At 48.5% G+C, this 20,533-nt stretch overlaps 1 protein-coding gene across 9 annotated transcripts in view; it reads left to right on the top strand.

Moving 5' to 3' along the window:
• The window catches only part of PCBP3 (poly(rC) binding protein 3), a 211,537-nt gene that overhangs the window by 107,002 nt on the left and 84,002 nt on the right, over positions 1-20,533 (top strand). The window contains exon 1 of one of the 9 annotated variants that reach the window (XM_060100332.1): positions 11,057-11,074. The exons of the other annotated variants lie outside the window; for them this stretch is intronic. The gene's annotated coding sequence lies outside the window, so the exon portion shown is untranslated. Of the gene's footprint in view, positions 1-11,056; positions 11,075-20,533 lie in introns of those variants that run through there. 9 annotated transcript variants of the gene reach the window in all.

Raw genomic sequence — 20,533 nt, 5'->3', positions numbered from 1 at the left:
TATCATTATCACATTCTTGTGTGATAGTTTCCTGGTAATTCAGCTTGATTTAGTAAAATATATCAGCTCCACTTTTCTTTGTAAGTTGTGGGGATTTAAGTCTGTTTAGCAGAGGAGACAGTGCGGGCTGCTCAGACACTCCCGCTTCACGTGCTGGTGGCTGAGAAGCTGGTAGTTTCACTGCCCAGCGGAGAGGGGCAGGCAGGAGTGCCCCGTCCCCACCAGCGTGGCTGGGCTCTGCCACCGCGGCCGCCCTGGGGGGCGAGCGCGAATCCGCAGGATGCAGCGGGCGTGGCCTGTTCCAGAAGCTGTCCTGCGGGCCCTGCCATCTCCTCCCTCCTTCATGAGGCCCCGCGAGGTGTCGGGGCCCCGGGGCGGCAAGGCCTTTCCCACACGGCCCTCTGCGTTTAGTCTGTGATTTGAACCCTGTGGGTCTGTGTTTCCACCGTCTCCTTGGGGTAGGCTCTGGTCCTCCCACACCCGTGCCTGGGGTGCGGGTGATGCCACAGGTGCTCCCCACCCAACGGCCCAGGCGAGGGCACAGCCCCCTGTGTGCAGGGCTGGTTGTGGGTCCCCCAGGGAGCGCCTCGGGGCGGGCAACTCTAATCCCATAACCACCACCCTGGCAGCTGCTGTATTTGTGTCGGCAGAGAGGGAACTGGCATTTGGAGGATTTCGGTAACTTCTTGAAAGTGCTAGAAAATGCGAGTGCCCAGGGAAATGCGGTCGGCCTGGCGCTGCTTCCCCTCTGGCTGAAAGTTCTCATTCGGGTCCCAAAGCCCTATACTTCTCTACAGCTTGTCTAGAATTTACTTTGTCTAAAGCTATTTTAAAGTCTATTATAACTTTGTTTCTTGATATTCTTATTGCCCTTGCTTTTTAGAATGCCATCTTACAATTTTTTGATCTCTTGTTTCATGAGTTTTTGTTTTCTTCTTCTGAAAGCATGTGACAGGCTGCTGACTAAAATCACTTATGTTTCTTTTTGTACATATTTCTGAACCTGTGTTCTTCTTCTACTTCCTGCTGTGTTTTTGTGTTTTCTTTATGGGCAGAATTTTTTTCATGGCTTCAGTGTTTTTCCGTTTGCTCCTCCCTGAAGGAGAAGTCAGTCAGCCTGTCTCACCTGTGCCCCAAGGTGTATGGCCATATCCTGCAAGCCCCTCATCGCTCACCTGCATCCTCTCTTGGGTGCTTGGACTTTGAGCTGGGTGACAGTTCCCTTGGGCTGGGCCTCACATCACTTTGGGAACCAGCAGCCTGTAGAGTGTTGAGAGGAGGCTCTGTGGCCTCTGGATCCTGCGTAGCACCCCATTTGGCTGGGACACATATCTCCCCACCCCCAGCCTCCACACACACTGCCCTTCTAGAAGGGCTTCAGAGGGGCCTCAAAACTCCCAGCCACCCGTGCTGTCATCTTAGAGCTGGCAGAAAGGCCTCCCCGTGTGTGCGTGTGTTTGTTGTCCTGATTTCTTTGCTTGATTCATTAGAAATTGGGGTGGTGGGGAGTAAAAGGTGCCCGCGCTGCCCTCCCACGCCACTCAGAGGGCTCATTCTCTGCTCTTGTGCCGTCCGGGGTTTGTGTTGCTGCCCTCATGACACTGCTGCTCTTGTCGCCTTGAACCAGGCTTTGGATTTTGTAACATTAATCTTTTCCCATGTCCGTGTCCAACACATGATATATTTTGAGGCCAGGACGCTGGGCTAAGTAATAATTCCACACAGGGTGCCCTAGGTGACGTGGTCAGTGAATTCACTGCAATTTTATTTGGAGCACGTGGTGAGTATTCAGCGAAGGTGCAGAGATTCAGGTTGACTGCGAACTCAATTAGCCGTGCGGTGTGGCTGGCGGCTAAAGAGGAGACGTCAGTCCTGAGCACTTCCTGAGCAGCGCGTTGTCCCTGACAAGGGAGGGGGCAATGTCCCTAAGAGTGTGGCTGTGATAACAACCACTGTTGGTGCAGATCCACCCGCTGTGCCAGGCAGAGCAGAGCGGTGAGACCTGGGAGTGGCCAGCACACCGGGTCCTGTGAAGCGTTAGTGTCCCGGTTCCAGGCTCTGAGCCTGTGGCTCTGACCCTGGAGGGCTTGGGTGTGTGGGGGGAGGGGTGGCAGGGCCGAGAGCAGGGAGACAGCGGGGCTCTGGGGCTGAATGCAGTGTAATTGGAGCCCGTGGTGGAAACCGAGGGACCCAGGCTTAGGCTTAGGGTGAGGATGAGGAAAGGGGGAGGTTGAGGCTCAGGGTGAGGAAACACTGTAAGCATTTCCGAGGCGGATGGTGAAAGGCGTGGGTGGTGAGCTCTTTGTGGGCCGAGGCGCTGAGGGGCCGTGTGGATGGCCCACCGTCAGAGATGACACAGGGACGTGGTCAAGCGTGGGGTGAACCCCGAGGACTCTTAGGATCACCATTCAGTTCTTAGGTCATGTCATCACGTGGACTATTTTAGATGGCAAATTCAGCTATATTCATTTCCTCTGGTAAAACATATCTGAGTTTAGTTGTTATGTTTGAGGGAAATAGGACAGTCCAGTTCAGTACTGTCGGTCCTGTTTAGTACAGGAGAGAGTTGAGTATGTTTAACGTATCAGGTGGGCGTTCTCACTCAGCAGTAGAAACTGGTGTGAATTGCCCCAGAATCCCCTTCCCTTCCCTTTCACTTGGCTTCATAAGTGGCTTGAACTCTTTAGGTTAAGAAATAGGTTTTCCATTTAAGATTTGCGTTAGTCTCCAAATATTAGCTAAATCAAGACAGGTGCAAACCCTAGATGTTGGAACACAACCAAGCCTTCCTCCAGGCCAAATGGACCTGGTTTTCATATTTTCTCTGGAAGTCCAACGTTTATGGAAGAGGTCATATTTTCCCTCATATCCCCTTGGGATACACAGTTTTCCCAGTGCATTTCTACTCTGTCCACCCATCACCCATCCCCTGGAAACCCTGATGAATGACCTTCCTCGTCTCTGTTTTCCCAAGAGTTGCTACTTGAGACAGAGGGAGGCGGCAGTGGCCGTAGTCATCGCTGTCTTCACCACCATAGAGGCGCGTTTAAACATGCCTCCTCTCCCTCTAAACTTATTGTCCAGGACCAGTTGCGCCAGGATTCAAGCACGGCGGGGGGGCAGTGTTTGAAGGAGGGTTTAATTAGGAGGAGGGTCATGTTTGAAGTGTACACAGAATATCTACTGTGATAGAACCAATCTGAGCCATAAAGTAAATTTAAATGATTTCACGTCACACCAGGTATGTTCTCTGACCATGACGGAATCAAGCTAGAAGTCAGTTATAGAAAGCTATCTGAAAAATCCTCAAATACTTGCAAATTTAACAACACACTTCTAAATAACTCATGGGTCAAGAAGAAACCAAAAAAGAAATGAAAACTGCATATTTTGAAATGAATGAAAATGAAAACACCACATATCACAATATGTGAGGTGTAACTAAAGCAGCACTTAAAGGAAACTTAAGAGTATGAAACACATTATTAGTAAAGAAGAAATGTCTCAAATTAGTGTCTTTAGCTTCCACCTTGAGGAACCAGGAAAAGATCACATTAAAGTAAGCACAGTAAGGGAAATAGTAGGAATCAAAACAGAAATTAATAGTTGGAAGCAAAATAGAAATTAATGGAACTGGAAACAACAGTGGAGAAAATCAGTGAAAGCAAATGATTATTCTTTGAGAAAATCAATAACATTGATGAACCTCTAGCCAGACATAAGAAAAAATGGATATACTATGATTGGCCCTATACCAACACATTAAATTACTTAGTTGAAATGTATATATTTTTTGAGAGAAAGTACCAAAGCTAACTCAAGTACAGGTTGATTATCCTAATTCTATATATATTTAAAAAGTGAATTTTTGTTGTAAACCACCTCCTGTGGTCCAGAAAAAACCTCCAGGACCAAACGGCTTTACTGCTGAATTTTATTAAATATTTAAAGAAGAAATAATGCTAATTCTATATAAACTCTTCCAGAAAATTGAGAAGGAGGGAATACTTCCTAAATCATTCTGAGTCCAGTATTACCCTAATAACAAAGCCAGGCAAAGACATCAGAAGAAAAGAAAACTGGGGGCAAATATTCCTCATGAACATATATGAAAACTTTACAAAGTTTTAGCAAATCAAATACAAAATACAGAAAAACTAGTTGAGGTTTATCTGAGGAATTCAAAGTATCTTTTACATTCTAAAATTAATCAATATAACTCACCATATTAACAGACTAAAACCAAAAAAAAAACAGTATCATTTCAGTGTATGCAGTAAAAGTATTTGATAAAAATGTAACACCCATTCCAGACAAAACCTTTCAGGAAACTAGTAATAGAATGAGGCTTCCAATGAATGACATCTATGACAAATCCACAGCTAACACCACAGTAATGGTGAAAGATTGAATATTTCCCCCTGCAATCGAGAATAAATCAAGGAAACATGTTCTCACCTCTTCTATTAAATATTTTCCAGGGGGTTCTAGCAAGTTCAATAGGAAATAAAAGGCATTGAAATTAGAAGGGAAGAAGTAAAACTATCTTTATTCTTGGTCGACATGTTTGTCTATGTAGAATATCCTATAGCATCAGAAAGAGGCTTCAAGAATAATTGGGTTTAGCAGGGTTACAGGATACAAGATACACAAATCAACTGTATTTCTCTATAATATCAACAAATAATTAGAAATTGATAAAACATTATACCTAATAGCAAAACATTGCTGAATGGAATTATTGAAGACAAATCAATGGAGAGCTACACCTTTGCTCAAAGACTCAGTATCGTTAAGATGTTAATTCTCCTCAAATTGGTCTATGGATTCAGTGGACTCCCAAGTAGAATTCAGGTAGGTTTTTTTTGGTAGAAATTTGACAACTAACACTACTTGGTTTCAATGATTTATTATAAAGTACAGTAATCAAGACAGTGTGTTGTTGGTGTTAAGACAGACAAATTGATCAGTGGGTCAGAATAGACAGTCCAGAAATAAACTTACACATAGATGGTCAGTTAGTTTTCAACAACTGTGCCAAGGCAATTTAGTGGGAAAAGGGCTAGTTTTGTCAAGAAATGGTGCTGGAATAATTATACATTCAGACGCAAAAAAAGGGAAAAAAAGACCTTTGATCCATATCTCCCATCATGTATAAAAATTAACTTAAAGTAGATCAGAAATCTAAAATTTTATACATCAAGAACAAAACATGATGTATTTTTTGTGACCTTGCACTAGGCAAAGTTTTCTTAGTTATGACATTAAAAGCATTATCCATAAAAGAAACAAGGTTATAAACTGGACTTCTTTAAATTAAAAAAATTAAAATTTTCTGCTCTCCAAAAAACAGTGTTAAGAAAATGGAAAGACAAGCCACAGACTGAGAGAAAACACTTGCAAATCTAATTCACCTGGAATGTATAAGGGACTCTTAAAATTCAGTACTAAGGAAACAAACAACATAATTAAAAACGACCAAAAGATTTGAACATCCACTTCACCAAAGAAAATACGTGGATGGCAAGTTAGTACCTGAATAGAAGTTCAATAGCATTGGTCATTAGCTACATGCAAATTAAATCCACAGTGAGACACGACTTGGTGTGGCCCATCTACTGAACGCTGGCAGAGATGGAGACCATCTCATACTGCTCGAGAGAATGCAAAGCGGTACGTGTGCTTTGGAAGACATTTTGGCAATTAAGCCAAGAAGCTAATCCAATAAACACCCACCAGGCATTCCACTATTAGGGGTTACCCAAGAGTAGTGAAAGCATTTATCCATACAAAGCTCTGAACAAGAATGTGTGCAGAAATTTGTTTTTAATAGCTGAAATACTGGAAACATCTCAAGTGTCCATCCATAAATGAATGAATACACAAATTATGGTATATGGTTGCACAATGACATTGAGGAATCTCAAAAGAATTATGTTGAGTAAAAGCAGTCAGGCCAAAAGTATGTGCCCAGTGTGCTTCTATTTATAAACTTTTAGAGAAAGCAAATTCTGTAGTGCTGGAAAGCACGTCGGTGGTTCCTTGGGGCAAGGTGTTTGCTGCAAAGGGGAGAGGGAGGGATTGCAGACGGCCACAGACAGCTCTGGAGTGTGCCTGTCCGTTATCCTGGCTGTGGCGATGATTCCGTGGGCGTGTACACATGGTAAAACATTTCAGCATGTACACAGCACATGTATATTTTATTATATGTCAATTACATCTCAAAGCTGATTGTCTGATTTTTTGCGAGAAAGAAAGGAGGACTCCTTTTTGGAGCAAGATAACATCCAGAGCTTAAGTTATTTTCAACCACAATGTCCAGTATTTAGTGAAAAATTAAAAACAGGACCAAAAACGAGAGCTAAAACGGATGAGAAACAAAACCACAGATGACTTATAGAATTGCACTACCAGACAAGAACTTTAAAGTCATGAAGAGGGCTTCCCTGGTGGCGCAGTGGTTGAGAGTCCACCTGCCGATGCAGAGGACGCAGGTTCGTGCCTTGGTCCGGGAAGATCCCACATGCCACGGAGCGGCTGGTCCCGTGAGCCATGGCCGCTGAGCCTGTGCATCTGGAGCCTGTGCTCCGCAACAGGAGAGGCCACAGCTGTGAGACGCCCATGTACCACAAAAAAAAAAAAAAGTCATGAAGATTATTGTCTTAAAAAATAGAATAGATATAAGAATATATGAAAAATAGAGAATTTCAAGTGAAATCATAATCTATGAAAAGAATCCTATGAATTTAAAAAATATAGGATCTGAAATGAATAATTCAGTGGACTCTGTAACAGAAGACTGGACACAGGCTTTGTGAATTGGGCGGCACTTCAGTGAAGTATATCTGTGTTGAAGCACAAGAGAAAAGAGAACAGAAAAATACAAATAGAATGTGAGAGACTGTGGGGCAGAGTCAGAAGGTCTAATGTCGTGTAATGAGTGGCCCAGGAAGGGGGGGGGCAGATTTCAGAAAAATACTTGAAGATATAAAGGCCATGGATTTTTCCAAAGCATTGAAGATATTCATGCTAGAATCATGAAACAGCTGACCCTGAAATGAATAAATAAAGAAGCAAGCAAACAAATAAGCGAAAGTAACTTTTCACATCTAGGCATCATTGCTTGACCCTTGAAAACTACAGCAAAGAAAATCTTCAGAGCAACCAGAATTAAAGATGGCCCATCATTCTCAGAGTCTGCAATCTGGCGCGTGTCTGGTGGCCTGTGCGTGCACACGCCACTGTGGGGTATGCATCCTGAATGGAACTGCCACACCCTTGCTTATACACATCTTCCGCTCTGCTGGCTGATGCCCCAAAGTCTGTACTCACAGCAGCAAAATACAGACCTACCGCATGGTATGACGGTTCAGGCAATCACCTTTTCCCATTGCTCTTCAAAACGACACCAGATTTTAGAGAGCAGCACCTTTTTTTCCCCTCCATACAATGACTTTTTTACCCAAAAACAAATGAAGTAAACAAGCTATACGGAGTGGTGTTGTAGCACTATGGCTTCGAAAGAGGGACATTCACCAATTCCTTGATAGGACCTTTTCCACCAGAAAACATGGAACGAGTGTCCTTGTGCACCGTATCTGGATGAGCAGCCAGCAGCCTGCGTGTGTCCATCCGTGAGAGATGCACAGACAGCACCTCTCACCACACGTTGTTCTGCTGTCTGCTTCCATGCATCTGGAGGTGCCGTCCTGCCGGGACAACACTTTGCTGTGCTGGAACTCTGTTTGTAAAAGCCCTCGGAGTGCAAAACAACCATGCGCCTCAAAAAGGTTTATAAATTGGTGAAGAAAATAGTGCAGAAATGAGGATGTGCCTTCCAGAGTGACCCCTGGACCGCTCTCCTCCAGCCGGGAGCCCTGGCAAGCCCCGCCCTCCTCCGGCTCAGACCGTCAGCCTTGCTTATGTCATGTTTGTGCAAGTGCACACTCCGCTTGTTTACTTCTGAGCTATTCATTACTGTTATAAGTTTGTTTTCACTGTTCAATTGAAGTATTTTTCTACCTGTAAAAATGGTTTGGTTATCTTTGGTTGGGATTGAATGCATCATAACTTTTCTATCATAATTAGTGGATACATTTTTTTCTCCTGTATAGTAGGAGTTTCAGAACAAAATAAGAGCCTAAGTGACTGGAAGGTGTTTAAAAGTTCCCACTGCACCTCACCCTTGCCAGCACTGGGCAGGGTGTTTGTCAGACTGCTATATTTTAGGCAGTGTAGTGGGTGTGTATTTATACCTATTTTTGATTTTAATTTGCATATCTTTGATTACTGTGAGACTGAGTACCTTTTCATGTGCTGATTGGCCATTTGGACCTCTTGTTTTACGAAGTCCTTTTCTCAGTTTTTACCCATCTTGCTCTTTATGTCTACAGCGTTTATAAGGGAGAGCGATCAGGCTGGCCCCAGGTGTTTCCACGGCAGGTTGCATGCTAGATAAAAGTGTAGCAAGGTATACAAAATCTTTAGGAAAGAAAGAATTTTCTCAATAATACATTTTCAAACATGTGAGGACCTAGGGAAAAGTGATGCTTATGCACCCTCGCTGAAAGGGCTCCTTGAAGATGGCGCTGGACTCTGGACAGCGCAATGGACTCAGGGGTGAAGGGGCACAGGAAGGATGGGGGGCACCCACAAGCATGGTGCACAGGGATACGTCGAGGACGGGATTCTCGAATGGCAGACCTTCACGAGGCGGCAGCAGCAGTATTCACAGTGGTGACAAGGAGGGAGCCGGGGGTGGGGCTTGCAGAGGGGACAGAGAGGCGCCAGCCGCGCGCTTCACGCTCTTCAGGCCGACTAATCGATGCATAGGGATTTTAGAACATCATCCAAAGTGTCAGCAAAAGACCCAAAAAGAGCTAGGTGAGGGCTCACAGCGGGTAGTGGGGGAGGGTGTAAATGTGGTCACTCCTGAGTCATCCTTGGTGAGTCATCACTAATCCTCTTAATGGACAGAGGCCCTGAGCAGGGCTTTCCCCACCACACCCAAAGTACAGATATTCAGTAAACAAATTAAAAAGGAGCTCAGCCTCACTCAAGATGGTTACATTTTTAAAGTGTCAAGCAATTAAACTGATGTGGTAATATTTTTCATCTTGCAATTTGTCAGAGTGTTTGAGGGTGAATCCAGTGGCTGGAGAAAGAGCACGCAGGAATTTGATGGGGATATAACTTGCAGAGACCTGTGTGGAGACGAGTTTGGTTAACTTCTCTGAAATCAAAAGTGTACAGTATTTCTAGTCTCATGCCGAGGTGCCTCCGAATGTGTTGGTTCAAAAAAAAAAAAAATCTAAGATGTACTGATGGTGAAGAATAACATGCCGGGCGCAGAACAAGACATGCATTTTCCTTCCATGTGCACAGAATGTGTCTGGATGGACCCACCAGGGGATGTTAATGGTGCCTGTGAGCTCAGAAATACGAGAGTCTTTTCATTGTTTCAGTTTTTACTCTTTACATTCAAATATCTATAGTTTTGAACAGTTATGAAAACCACCCAAGACCAAGAAGAGTTTTAATAGTTATTATGAATAAAAAGAATCTATATGCATTGCCAAGTTCATGTCAAACTCATGGTACGTTAATATTACTTAATAATGAAAATGTGAAACGTGCAGTAACTCACCCATGGCTCTGGAGAACGCAGAGGGGCGGAGAACGCTCTGGCACCGTTACTGCTCCTACGTAGAAGGGACACAGGGTACAGTCACGTCAAGCGCCGTAGAGAGAAGTGAGGCCTACACGTGCCGCGCCCTCGGGAGGAGTAACCCCCGCTCTCCACGAGCGCACGTGTCCCCGAGCAGCCAGCAGGCCGGGAGGGAGTCCGCCAGGTCCCCGGGAATCGCCAGCCCCGTGACCCTGCCGCGTGCTTTCCTCCTCTGAGCCTGATTCCTCTTCTATGAAGCGGTGACGATGACACCTGCTTCCTAACCCCACGAAGAGTGCGTGTTAAGTGAATAAACGTGAAAGTGCTTAGAAGTAACAAAGTGCTGAAGAAGTGGTAGTGTCTCTTCCTTTTAAAGAGTTTGCATGTTTTCATCAGCCAGCCTGTATTTCTGGGACACAATTCATTAGGTATGATTAAGATGATGGCTAGGTCTTGAGGTTCATCTGAGACTTGGGAAGAGTTTTGCTGCGGCTTAAGCCCACTGAGGAGCCTCCCAGGTGTGGGTACCAGGCATCCGGGGCAGGCCCTCCTCAGCTGCTTTGCTCCATTAGAGGAGCAGTGGTGCTTGGCCGGGGCCCACAGCACCCTGGGCATCTCTGACTCTTTAAATGTGGTACCAGATTTTTTAAAACGTATTTCTGTTATAACAATTGAGAATGGATGCAAAACAGATTTAAAGTACAAAGGTGTTCCGTGCGCCTCCAAACGTGAGAATGAGCAGGAACTGGGGCCGAGCGGGATCTCGGGCCGTGCCGAGTTCATTGGGTAACTTGACGCTTTTCCCTTGCTTTTTGGTAGATGGACAGTGTCCTCACCCGCGGGGGAAGCAGGTGGGCTGGCAGGACAGGCGTCCACGGGCCGGGAGGAGGAGACGCTCCCAGGTACTCTCGTCTACCCCGCTGGTGACCTGCCTGCCCGGCCCCTCCTGTTCCAGCAGCGGCGCCTGTGACCCGTGCCCCTCCCGGCTGCTCTACCACTTGTGCCCTGCCTGCACCCCACCCCAGTGCCTGTTGGTTGCCCCACCTCAGCCTGGATCCTGACCCTCCCCTCTCCCACCCGGCTCGGGGCCTGGTCCTCACTTCTGGTTGCCCCTTTGCTTGACCACTTCTTCGGAGAGTCTTAACCCCGAGTTGCACCCTGACTCCCATTAACCTCGCTCTCCACGGAGCACGTGGAGAGGCCCTGACGGGGGCGGGCTCCCCCGCTGGTGTTCGCACCCTCTCAGACCTGCTTCTTGTGTGTTCGTTTCCTTTAACAGGGTGGTTTATAGTGAACTGAGAAGGAACGTTGGATTCTTGCAGTGATGCGGTCGGGAGTGTGTGGTGCTGTCCCTCCTCATCCACACAGAATGCTCACCCTGTCACTGGCCACGTGCGGGTCTCAAAGGTTAGAAGCAGAGTGAAGGTGACGAGATGCTTCAGAAGCAGAGCTGATTTGAGGAATAATTTTAAATGAGGCTGGAAGATAGGGTTGCTATCCCGGAGGCAACAGCCTCACTGGGCAGACAGATCAAACCCACGCTCTGCACCAGCTCTGGTTCTGGGCAGGGTCGGACCCAACAGCAAACACACTGACGGGCTGTCCCCAGAGACGGCGTCAAAGGTAGACTGCACGCCTAAGAAGTGGATAAAGGAAAGGGGAGAGCAGGAGCGAGCGAGTGCGTGTGCATGTGTGCGTGCGTGCCCGTGCACTCAAGTGGGAGCGGCCTCACTGAGAAGGTGACATTGAAGTAAAGGTGAGGGAGTGAGTCACAAATGGAGAAGAGCATTCCGGGCAGAGGGAACGGCCAGTGTGAGGGACGTAGGTGAGGAGGCTGGAGAGCAGCCGGGGGCAGCCTGGCCAGAGCCGTGAGCGGGGTGGGGCTGCGGGCTGGGGCCTGGTAGGAGCTTACACTCTGGGTGGAGGGGGGCGCCTGAGCGGAATTCGGTTCTTGAAGAATATACCTCTGGCTCTGGGCAGAGAATAGACGCTCAGGGGACCCTGGCTGGAAGCAGGGACCAATGAGGAGGCTTTACCTGCGCCCAGGTGAGAGTGGTGTGAGGGGGTGGCGAGGGCCAGCCAGACTCGGGCTGTGTGTTGAAGGTAGAGCCTGTGTGAACCCCGGAGAGAGTGGAAGTGACCTGAGGGGCAGGGACAGTGGCAGGACTAGGGCTGAGGGCAGCTAGGACAGTGTCTCCAGTGCTCGCGTCAGTTCGGCAATGATTGGCCTCTGGACGCGTGCAGGTGAGATGCTGCCATTCGTGCACCCGTCAAGCACACAGCTAGACAGATGGCACTGGAGCCTCGGAGAGAGGATGCACGGGGGGCGTGGGCTCGTGCGGACGCCGTGCAGGAAACGCTGGCACCACCAAAGGGGCGTCTGCGGGAGGAGAGAGGCCTGGCGTGGACCCCAGGAACCAGCAGGGGGGTCCCGGGCAAGTCTTCGGAGCCGGGCAGACTCCATCCCTGCTGTTGGTGGGGAGGGAGAACTGGGCTTCCAGCCGGTGGCCTGGAGGGGACAGGAGCGAAAGTGGGGTCCCATGGAGGAGCCGAGAGGGGCGGAGCTGGGTTAGCGAGGACGGGGCTGTACCGCGTTGCCGCAGCGGGGAAGGGAGGGGGATGCGGGGGGAGGGCTGCCGATGAGCAGGTACGGGGCCCGCCGGGTCCTGTGCGGGCGGGAGGGGGACAGAGGGACCGCCCAGCCACGAGGGTGGCGTCTGGCAGCGATGGACATGCCGGGGCGGCAGGCCTGTCCCAGGAAGCCGAGCGGGGAAGTGGGAGGTGAGGAGATGGAGAAATCGGGGTGAGATGCGTGTCGTCCTCAAGAACAGCCAGTGTTCACCCGTTTGCGACATTCAGGAAAAGAGAACCTCTTGTGGGTCAACTTACGGTTGAACGTCTTCCGGTTCATGAGGTTTGTGCAGGGATGCCTGGAAGACTGGGGGCCCGGCTGGGCCAGGGAAGGGCAGCGGGGTGGCGGGAGCCCCGGCCTGCATGTGGTCTGCGGTGGGAGCCGAAGCGGCCGCCCGGTGCGGGGAGAGGCGTGGCGTAGGCAGAGGCCACGGGGCCGTGGAGCTCCCCAGGCGAGGACGAAGGGAGCCAAGCGCAGGCAAAGAGCCCACGGATGGCGACTCCAGGGCGGGACGGGGAAAGGGACGGGCGGACCTTCCTGCTGGGAGGGGTGGGACAACAGGCATGGCCGGTGGCCACAGCTGACTTTCTCTCCAAATTGGTGGCAGCTGTAAGCTAATCTCTATCAAAGTAGAATATGTTAGAAAAATTTAAAAAATACAACCACCTTTTCAAGTTAGAGAACAGTACTTGGTTTCCATGGTAACTGCCAACCATTTAACTAGGGCAAGTGTTACGTGGTGACACAGGGTAATTACAGACAACAGGGAAATTGCAGGGTATGTCTTACATAAATACAGAGTGGCTGCATGGTTAGCTTCTGCTCCTGAAGCAAAGCTGCGGCTGTTTCCGGAGGTCTGCTCCAGAGCCTGTCCTCGGGCCATCACTGCTCGGGCAGGGCCCGCCCTCTGTCCACGCTCTCTGTTACCTGTGAGTTCCGCTCTCCTCCCCTCTCTGCGCTGGGGCCTCAGGCAAGTCTTCCCCAGGCCCACTTGACCTGTGCCTCTGCGGGGCCTTCCCGGAGAGGTGGAGGCCACACACGGGCCCCAGGCTGCGGCCGTTGAGAGTAATCTATCAACCAGAACTTAAGAAGGGTGTTTCTAGACCTTTTATCAACTGGCTATGAAAGAAACCCTAAATACGGTAAGAAGACAGGAGAGTCAGAACACAAACCAGTCTCTTGCAGATTGGAACAGGACGGTTACTTGTGAACGTTCATCTGCTGTCAGCTCTACCAGGGTCCCCCCAAAGACAGAGACCTTAAGGCAGCAGCAACAGTAGAATCCTTGCTGAAACAGGGGTAACTGAGTCAGAGGCTCAGACTTTTGGGTAATTATTAAGAGATAGAAGCAGATAATGCTTGTGGATGAAAACATCACAGGAGACTCGTGCAGAGCCTGTTGCAGGTAAGTATGAGGACTCAGACACTCGGCCCAGAACCAGTATCCATGGCAGGTGAGTCAAGCCTCTCAAAAGCAGAACTGTGGGCATAGCCAAGAGCTGTCATGCATTTGAGGAGAACCAAACAGCAGGAGAAGTACCAAATGCAACAGAAGAACATATTTAGGCGAAGACTTAATGGCGTGAAGACAAGAATATTCATAAAAGAAACAGCTCCTTCAAAAGAAACAAACAAAAATTTTGGAAAGCAAAGTTATCAAAATGGAATAATCAGGATGGTTTAAATTGCAGAACACACAGAAGTGAAGAAGGGATTAGTGATTGGCCAAATGAACCAAGGATTTATTCCAGAATGCAAACCTAAAGGACCCAGAGCTGTTCCAGAATGCAGACCTATAGGACCAGAGCTATTCCAGAATGCAGGCCTGTAGGACCAGAGCTGTTCCAGAATGCAGGTCTCAACCGTTGAGAGGTGGAGAGTGTGAGAGAAAAGGGTGAGACTGTGAGGACTTTGAGAAGCTCTCTTTTCTGTTGATAGGAGTCTGAAAAGCAGAGAAGGCTGAAGGAGGATGGTGAAACACATCCTGGAAGAAGCCTCTCAGGGCACAGAGCGTGTCGGGGGTAAAGTGTTGAAGGGGGGTGGGTTTTGGGGGTTGAGGGTATGGTGAGAAACCACAAGGGCCCGAATACAGTGGGACAGAATTTCGGGACAGGACCAAAGAGAAACCTCCAGAGTGGCTGGCAGGAGGCGCAAGGGTCTGGCTCTCAGTTGGCACCAAAGTTCTCTATGACAAATGTATAGTTTAGAATTAATTGGATCAATATCTTCAAAGTACTTGGGGAAAAAGGATTCCAAACCTGGAATTTGAGACACAGCCAGGATTCAAGTCGAAGGGCAAAGGAAGGGTGTTTCAGACAGTCAAGGACTCAGAGGTCTCCAGCCTCACCCCTAAGACTCTGAGAAAATGAAGAAAGATAGCCATCGACAAAAGAGATTAGCATTTGGTTCCACTGATAATGGTGGGAAAGAATCCAGGGTAGCACGTAGCTACTCTAAATAACTGTTGGTGCCTATTGGTATGCAGATTAAAATGATAGTTGAAAAAATCTTGGTAGGTTCCAGTGTTTTTCTTGTCGATGGTTTGTTCAGCGGTTAGTTGTGATTTTGGTGTTTTCGTAAGAAGAGGTGAGCTCACGTCCTTCTACTCCACCATCTTGTTTCTGTCCTACAAACCAAAAAATCTTATATATGTGCATTTATATAGTGATGAGAAGAAGAGTGAAAGTTCATTAAACATCAGTTCTTTTTCTGGGGGAATATGTAGACACTATTCAAGCCTATAGTGTATGAATGTGCATTTAAACACGTTAACAATGTACCAGGAGCCCCCAGTCACAGGCACAGATTGTGCAGCTTCAAATCTTGTAGAGGAAAAACTCTGGAGCAAAGAAAACCTGATTAAGTCACCAAAAAAAAAGGTAGAGAAGAAGGAATTAGAAATCAAAGTAAATGTATAAAGCAAGACATCATGTGGCATTAATTCAAATATATGTGAAATTTCTCTATTAAAAGGCAAAACTCAGATTGTCTTAAAATTGACACAGAAACAGAAAATGTATTAATGGGAGGAGTACTAAGCAAATGGTAATCACTGGAAAGCAGGCCAAGCAACATTATTTTCAAGAAAAAGATAAAAAGCATTAAATGGGACAAAGATACTTCATTTTGATAAGTTATAATCCTCTAAGAAGATATGATACTCATGAACTTTTATGTATATAATTATGTAGCTGTAAAATTTATGAAGGAAGAACTTCTAATAGGAAATGGACAAATCCAGTACCATAATGGGAAACTTTAATTGAAAAATCAAGAAGACAAAAAAATTCATATGGTTATGAAGGATTTGAATAGCATTCTTAACAAATTGTGTTCCAAATGCAGGATATACTTTCCTACTTTCCTTTCTCCCTCCCTTCCTCCCTCCCTTCCTTCCCTACTTTCTTCCTTTCTATTCTTCAAACACACCAGGACCATTCACAGATATATTTACCATGTATTTTACTTTAAAGGAAATCTAATTTTTCAACAGCGGAAATCATTAAGTACAATAAAAATGGAAATTAACCACAAAATGATAATCAGAAGTAACCCAGACTCCATTACATATCTAGAGATTTGGGAATGCTTTTAAATAAAAGCATAAATTGTATAAAAAGTAATGAAAATGAAATAATACTGCATATCAAAACATGAAGGATGCTGTCAAAATACTTCTCAGGAGAAAATGTTGGAACACTGGAACCACTTAAAATAAATGAAACAACCCTATGACTCTAACTGTTAGAGGACGAATTACAAAATAATTCAACGCAAAGTAGGAAAACTTAAAGGTAGAGATGAATACAGCAAAATGTGAACACGTGGTGTTCAGTGCAGTAAACACTGGTAAAGGAACGCGAAACACTTAAACTGTTAGCAGCTCTGATAAAGGGGGAAAAGGCAAAACTTTGAAACTTGGGTGACCAGGAAGTAGATGTAACTGCAGATATGAAGGCTATTAAAACTTACAGAGATATCTATTTACAACTCTATGCAACAAAATTGGAAAATATAGATGAGATGAATAATTTTCTAGAAAAATGTAAATCAACAGAATTGCCGCATATGATGTAGAAAGTCTGGATAACTATGGGAATGACTGAAACGGTGCTCAGAGTCTGCACTCACGTGCCACTGAGGTCCTACTCCACAGCACATTCTCACTCATCCAAAAGGAAACATAATTCTTAAGGTATGCAATTGTTTTAGAGAACAGAAAAAGTCAGAAGTTCCCTGAATCATTTTATAAGATCAGCAATGTTGTGATATAAAAGTCACGCAAGTAATCCTAAAGTAATCGATAGGTAACTCTGCCTTCTGAGACAGATGTGCAAACCCTAAATAAAATGTTAGCAGGTCGAATCCAGCAATGCATTCAGTTTTAAGTACCTCTCTAGTTTTAAGTACCTCTTTGATTTAAGAGGAGTTTTGAGGAGCTGTGGTTTGGAGAGGTGCCCGGTCGTGCCTTTGTCCTCTCTCTGCTCTGTTACTGTCTATCTGGCGTTCTTGGTTTCCTTCTCTGTGTATCACTCTTCTTGAATTCTTCTCATTGCTTTATTTGGTTTTTGACTTTTAAAAATGTTTTCTTTCTTCTATTTTCCTCTGTTGTGTTTATTCAATCTCATGTGTCTTCTAATTTCATCCTGATTTTGAAATATTTTTTCATTTATTCTTGATTCTTTCCTGAATTCTATGACCTAATTTTTGAGTTTTTCTAATTCTGATTTATAGTTTTTCATCTCTTGCATCATTATCTTAATGTCTTTTAATCAACTTAAAGATATTATAGTTTTTCTATTTTTGTCAGCATGGCTTTATGATGTGTGTTTATTGTCAGTAGGGTTGTTATTTTGTTTCCTATTTTTTTTGTCTTAAAAAAACTTTGTATGATATTTAACATCACATGAAATTTGTTTTGCTGAACTTTTAAGAAGGGAGGTATTGTTTATAACAGCATTGCTAATTTCACAGCTCTAGAATGCCCTCTTCTGTTACTTTTATGAAGGTGAAGTATGAGGACTTGCTGCAGTTAGAGTGTGTCTGGTGGGAGCTGCCTGGGGGGGCGGAAGCTGGTAAAGGCCTTGTGTCGCCGGTAAGTGCTCCGGTTTTGATAACTGGTTTTGTACTCTGCCTACCCAGATGCCCTTGGTTTTAGAAAATATGCTCTAAAGTATTTGGGGTCAAGGCAAGTTCTGTCTTGTAGTCACTCTCAGCCGGTGTGGATTGATGGGGAACAAATATGTGTGCGACAACCAAGCAGGCCTGACTGTGAGCAATGGGGGGACAGTTAAGGGACCTGCAGAAGTTTGTTGTAATGTTCATGCAACTTTTCTCAATTCCACATTACATCCCAATAAAAAGTTGTCAAAAAAGTAAGTAAAACGAATTCTTCAGTGGAAAACACAGTGGCCCTTCTCCTCTGGGCAGATCTCCTGGGAGACTCGGGAGGCGGGGAAGCCAAGGGGCAGCAGGTGGGGTCCCAGGTGAGCCAAGGGGGGCGCCAGGCTCTGGGCCGATGCGGGGGCTGATGTTTCAGTGTATCAACACTTTTCTCAAACTGGAATTTTAATTAAAACAAAATCAGTGCCTCAGAATGTAATAAAAAAATCTAATGAGAAGAGGACAAGCACCCTCTTGAAGTGACATGGGGTTTCGGGGCCCAGGAGGCCCAGAGGGCGGCTGGTGAGAGCTCCTCCCTCGGCCCCGTGGCCGCCTCCCACTGTCCCGAGGTTACTTGTCCCCAAGCGCGAACCGCCGAAGGTGTGCGTGGCTGGTTCTCTGCCGACTCGGGCTGCGCCCGGAGTGGGTCTCTGGACTCGCGGGGTGCAGCGCTGCCGGCCGGGCCGCGTGGTGGGGAAGCCGGGTGGGGGCGGGGGCGGGGGAGGTGCTCGGGCGCTTCTTGCCCGGGGCTTTACACTCGCACCCGAGCCGAGCACGTCCCCACCCCGTCCCCCGCAGCGGCCCCACCTCGTGGTCGTGGAGATCAGGACCCCTAAGCCACCCGGGTCTCTGAACCCTGGGGCCGAGTGAGCCCCGTGCCGGGGAGGTGATGTCTCTTCTTGTGGCGTCTCCGGGGAGCTGGGAATCCAGCCGGCTGACGGCGGCGCGGTGGCTCACCAGGCACACTTGTTCCCGTTTTGTGCCCGAGAGGCTCATCTTGAGATGCGGGCTCCCTGGTGACCTCGAGGCCCCTCTGCATCACCCCCACAGCCGGGCCTGACCACCCCGCCCTCACTCTCGGCTCCGTCGCTCTGGCCCCCCTAGGCCTCTGCCCCGTGCCCAGGGCCGGGTGCCACGCCCCCGCGCCCCTGGGTCCCCCCTCGCGGCCCCGCCCTCGGCCTGCCATCCACCCTCCCGCACCCGCGCCTGTCTGGCCCTGGCGTCCTTTGGAATCCAAGGTCCGGGACCAGCGTGGTTCTTGTCACCACTCCCCCTCGCCTGACCCTGGGAGGTCTCTGCCCACAGCGGCCCTGCTTTCCCCACCGCTGGTCTCCAGCACGACCATCTGGATCTGAGCGCTGCCGGAGGAGAGCGGTACCCGGGTGATGTCAGCCGCGTGTGGCCCCAGGCCGGCCGCCCCTCCCCACGGGTTGCGGCAGCCTCTCGGTGGGAAAGGAGGTGCCTGGGCAGAGGGTCCCCCAGGCGGGATCACAGACGACCCCAACGGCTGTGCCCCCGCTGCGCGTGCCCCTCTCCACACAGGCTCCACACCTGGTGTCAGGCCGCTCGCTGTCGCTTTGTCTCCCGCCCTGGAAGCGCCCTTTCCACGCGGCTGGTGACAGTGGACTTCGGCAGGCGCACCCTGTTGTGTGCTTCTTGCTCGTTCTCTGCCCTGGGCTGTGGTTTTCTCTGGACAGTGTGGCTTTCAGGACGTCGCTGCAGCCACTGCTGGGCTGCGCTAGCACACGTTAGGCTCGTGCAGTCAGACGAGGTGAGGCGGCCCAGCCGGAAACAGCGACGCACCCACACCGTTGTACCCGTCGCCTACCGGAGTTCAAAGTCATCACGTTTACAAACTAGTCACGTTTGTAACTATGGCGCACCTCCCTCCCATGTCTGGTCGGTCGTCTTGTGGTGCCGACTGTCCCTCTGAGTCTTAGGGCCACTCAGGGCCTCCAGGGCAGCAGCATGGAGAAGGGCGCACAGAGGCGGCTGAAGCCAAGCTGGGACCTTGGAGATAGTGCTGCCCACCTCCCTGCTGTCTCCCGCTGGAGGAGACGGCCCAGCCACAAGGCCCACCTGTCCCCCCACTGCCCCCAGCCCGCCCGCAGGCTCCTGGCCCCGCGCACACGGGGACGGTCAGACGTGTTCTCCCCAGAGCACAGACCTTCCTCTCTCCCCAGGCCCAGAAGATAATTGGGTCCTGGTGTTGTTTGGACCCGGACGCTTCCAGAAATAATACAGTAAACGCAGTCCTCACCGTGCTCTGTTCCTTCCCCTCATCTCCTGTTCTCACTCTAGAATCATCCTGGCAAAATCAGGCTTAAAGTGCCTCACTTGTCTAACACTTTGCAAATTACAGAGTGCTTTCATGTCGCTGGAAGGTGGGTATTTTCTCGTTTGTATTTAGAATGAGGAACAGAGGCTGAGAGCAGCCGAGTCTGGGCATTAGCCTGGGGGTCGAACTCAGGGTCCTCTGCAGAGCAGGCCCTCAGGAGCCATGTCACTAGCCGGGAGTCACCAGGCCCCAGAGAGTGTCTCTGGGGGTTGGAGGAGCCGATGCAGCTGCGTGGGTGCCAAGTCCTCCTGCAGAGCCGCCTCGCTGCATGGTACTCTCTGCCCCCACCCCTCCTCCTCTGTCGCCCTGGCGGCCGACTGGACCTCCCTCCAGGACCTCCCACTGGGGAACATACCAGAAGTCAGCCCAGGACAAGGTGTGGTGGGCAGGTTTGTAGGCTTTCACCCCGGGCTAGAGGCCTTGCTGAATTCCCCCCTCGAGAGTGAGTGGCATGTGGGACGTTGTCCCGTGATTGTGTCGCGTTGCCTGGCAAAGGGATTTTGTGGATGTCATTCAGGTTTCTAGTCACCTGACTTTGAGTGACTCAGAGGGAGGTGCCCTGGCCTAATCTCAGGAGCCCTTCAGTCTGGGTCTGGACGTGGGAGGTGGAAGAAGACAGAGACGGGAGGTGAGGGGGATTCCAGCGGGAGAGACCAGGAGATGCAGATGGCGTCTGGGAGCCGGCCGATGGCCACAGAGACACCCTCCGCCTAGAAGAGCCCGGCTCCCAGGG

Source organism: Mesoplodon densirostris, chromosome 5, assembly GCF_025265405.1.
Source record: "Mesoplodon densirostris isolate mMesDen1 chromosome 5, mMesDen1 primary haplotype, whole genome shotgun sequence".
Taxonomy (NCBI): domain Eukaryota; kingdom Metazoa; phylum Chordata; class Mammalia; order Artiodactyla; family Ziphiidae; genus Mesoplodon; species Mesoplodon densirostris.
This window is presented reverse-complemented; position numbering and strand designations above follow the sequence as displayed.